Here is a 3,904-nt window from a genome sequence, read left to right as displayed (position 1 = left end):
AGAGATCCTGGCTAGGCTGCTGATCAACTGAACGCTGTCTCTGTGTCATTCCCTCTTCGCCGACTCCGTCCACACCTTTGGGGACCTCTGGACCTGCTGGGATTGGACCCCAGCACATAATAATGTAAATATAACTACAAAATAAGAACACACATATGTATGTGTATGTGGCTAAACCAAGTAACTTCCCCACTTTCCTAACCCCATTCAAGCAGAGATTCTAAGTTCATGCCTCAGGAGAGTTCCATGGCAGAGCAGAAAACAGAAGCGACTGGAAGCCATGTGTGTCCTCTGCCTGGATGACCAAGTTCATTGGAAAGAAAGAATGGGGTTCCTTACCCCAGTCTAAAAAGACATCCCTCTCACTGGAGGTAGAAAGTAGAGTGTAGAGAGGTTTGTGGGTTCAGAAAGCATAAGTACATACTGTACTTCCCTGCAAAACCCCTGAGGAAATGGCAAATTGAGACAGGCAGCCCTGCAGGCAGCCTTAGAAATGATTGCTGTAACCCAAGTTTGGAACCAAAGCAGCAGAAGTCTATTGAACCCGACCAGGCAAGAACAATAGATGCCTGCCAGTAACGTGTGTGGCTCAATGGCCAAAGATCAAAAGTCTTTCCTTTTACCGAACATGCTCACAGCTGGCATTGCATGGGACAAGGATCAGGAGGGGAAAACAGACGCTCCACAATAATGGAGACTGTTTTACTTTGTGTGTGTGGTTTTTCTCTCCCATCGACTCACTGAAAGTAGGTCTCTAAGTTAAAAATAAAGCTAAGTTATATACAATTAAGTTATATTTCTTGCATATTTGGCTTTGTGTATTCTTTCAAAAAAGCTTATCATTCTTGGAAGTTTACCAAGTACTTTTACTATATTATCCGGCTCTTATTTCATTTAATAAGCTAACAAGCTGGAGATTCCACAATTCAGATGTCATAGGATCATATCAAAGTCAGTAAAAAAATAGCCATTGGAATAATAAGTAAATTAATTGTCGAAACAACACAGATAACAAGAGCATACATCAAACTTCCTGGATGATTTTCATGAATTTTACCGATTCTTTCTTAGTGACATCTATAATATGAAGAGATGTACGCAACGAAATGTGGCCTTCACTAAAGTGTAAGAAAAAGGAGTTTGATTTTACTCAAGTCATGCTGTCCATAGGTTATGTTGCTCTTGTCCTCAAGCCATAGCGTGGGAGTGCTGAAAGTGGTTCATTTCAAAATCCCATCACTTCTGACCTCCCACACTTGAACAAGTTGTAAAAAGGGAATTAACCAAGTCTGTAATAATTTTGTAAAAGCCACCCAACATCATTGAAAAGAAAGAAAGTGCAATTGCAGGCCACCTGAAGCCACCTTCTTCACCGTGAAGCCCGCTCTGAGTTGCCCCCTCTGGAAGCCACACTTGGTGGTTTGTGTGTCGTCTTTATGCCGGTGGTCGGCCCACGTAGGGCACTGATAGCCCCGGAGAGGAAGGAGCTCATCCTTTGCCTCAATGATTTCCTAGTTCTCAGTTCTGCACTTTGCCACACATAGTAAGTTTTACATAGTTCTGTCTTGAGTAACCACATTAGTTTAAAAAACTACTAGCCTGCCTTCACCCTGTACCAAATAACAGGAGAAGAAGAGTTAACTTCAGACACTGATGACTCCACATATTAGAGGATAGCATGGCAAGGCTATTTTTAGTTCAAGAATCCTTTGAGAGAGTTTTTGATCTGGTAATGGGGAAGAAGCTTAAATCTTACAGATAACAATAATAAACTTTGGGAAATTTTTAAGAAAATAAACTCTTTTAAAGCACCAGAAAATGACTAAAACAGGTAGAGACAGTAGGAGAGTTTATTTTTGTGAGGTGGGAATACCACTAGTTAAGATTCAAATTGGTATAGTGTGTGTGTGTGCGTGTGTGTGTGTGTGTGTGTGTGTGTGTGGCGGCGGGGGGGGGGGTGTTGTTGTTTTGTTTTTTGTTTTTTGTTTTTTGGGGTTTTTGGTTTGTTTGAGGGGTTTTTTGTTGTTGTTTTGCATGATGACACACTGCAAATTCTTTCAGTGCAAGAAAGAGAGAACTCAACTATAAATTTGAGGTTGTGTCTTCCTGATGTATCTATCACAGGAAGGGTTCAGGATTGCCTAACTGGCTGAAAATCAAGAGAGGAAATCCTGGGGAGAAAAGAGTCATGACTGATTGGAAGGAAAGGGGGTTGGTGGTTCCAAAATCTGTCCATAAACACCTCTCCAGTCTTTGACCCATGAACTTTGCATGAATGGGAGAAGTCTCCAAGGAGCTTAGTGAAAAGTAGCAGATAGAAAGCTGATTAAACAGGCATCTCAGTGGAGAATTTGAAGTTTGAATCGTGCCCATTAGAGGGGCTGGGGAAAGTCCTGGACATCCCACTGAAACTCCAGAGAGGCCACGGTGTCTCCAGAGTAAAGACAAAGGGATTTGGTTTGAACTAAGGACAAAATCAAAACAAAACCTCCACAAATCCAAGATGATCAGTCAGCAATTTAACTGTTCTAACAAAAGTTAACACTATCCAGAGGCCAATAACAGAATACAGAATCTCTGAAATGTAGTATTTACAATGTCTAATATATAATTAGCATCAACAGTCACAACCTACTTAACACTGATAGAATAACATGTCCCCAAACTGTAGAATACAAGTTCTTTCAAGTGCATACACCAAGATAGGCCATCAGTTAGACCACAAAAACAAGTCCCAATTTTAAGAGATTGTAATCTTAAATAATCTATTCTCTGGCCTCAGCAAAAACTTGAAGAGCTTCCAATATTTGGAAATTTTGAAACATCTAGCTGACCCACGGATTTAAAAAAAAATCACAACAGAAATTAGAAAATATCTAAAATAAACTTTAATAAAGATATAGCATATCAAAAATTGTGGAAAGCAGTAAAACCAGTGCTTCAAATAATATTTATAGCTTTAGATGCCATAGTATAGCAGTGCATTATATTTTTAAAATGAAGATTTAAAATCAGTGATATAAATTCCACCTTAGATATAAAAAGGAGTGCAAATTATACCTGATGTAAGTAGGACAAAGGAAATAATAAAGATAAGAGCAGAAAGCAACAAAACAGGAAGCAGAGGATCAAGAGAAAATGAACAAGTCAAAATTTGTTCTTAGGAAATATTAATAAAATCAATACAGTGCTTTAAAAAGGCAAATCATAGACTAACAAAAATATTCATTATATATATTCAACAAAGGGATTTTTCTAAAGTATATAAAATTCTACAAATTATGAGAAGACAAATAATACAATAAAAAACATGAAAGAGTTGGACAGACAGTTCATGAAAGAAGATACACAAATGGCCAATAAGCACATGAAATTGTGCTAAATACTGTTCATCAGGAGGAAGATGAAAATTAAAATCACAGTGAGATACCATTTACAACCATTAAAATGGCTACAATTAAAAATATTAAGGACACCAATGTTAGTGAGAATGTGTAACAAATGGGGCACTTACACATTGTTAGTGACCATGAAAAATGGCATTTTCTTAAAACCTAAACATACATTCATCATATGGTCAAGCAACTCTATTCCTAGACATTTACCTGAGGTAAATTAAAACATAAATTCATATAAGAATGATCACAGCAACTTTCTTCACAATAGCCCCAAACTTGAAAAAATAATGCCTATACACAGAAAAATGGATAAATAGTTGCAATATATTCATACAAAGAAATATTACTGAGTAATAAAAAAAGAATTAACTACTGATCTACATTAATATGGAAAAACTTTAAAAACATGCTGAACAAAAGAAGCAAATACAATAGATGACCAAATATGTGATTCCATTTATCTGTAAATCAGTTGTAAGTCAGGTAAAGTAATCTATAGGAAAATT

General features: G+C 37.2%; 1 protein-coding gene across 1 annotated transcript in view; it reads right to left on the bottom strand.

Annotated features, from left to right (window-relative positions):
• The window catches only part of MEP1A (meprin A subunit alpha), a 40,389-nt gene that overhangs the window by 24,985 nt on the left and 11,500 nt on the right, over positions 1-3,904 (bottom strand). The window lies entirely within an intron of this gene.

This window comes from Myotis davidii, unplaced genomic scaffold (assembly GCF_000327345.1).
Source record: "Myotis davidii unplaced genomic scaffold, ASM32734v1 scaffold167, whole genome shotgun sequence".
In the NCBI taxonomy this organism is placed as follows: Eukaryota; Metazoa; Chordata; class Mammalia; order Chiroptera; family Vespertilionidae; genus Myotis; species Myotis davidii.
The sequence above is the reverse complement of the archived record's forward strand: the minus strand, read 5'-3'. Positions and strand labels throughout refer to the sequence as shown.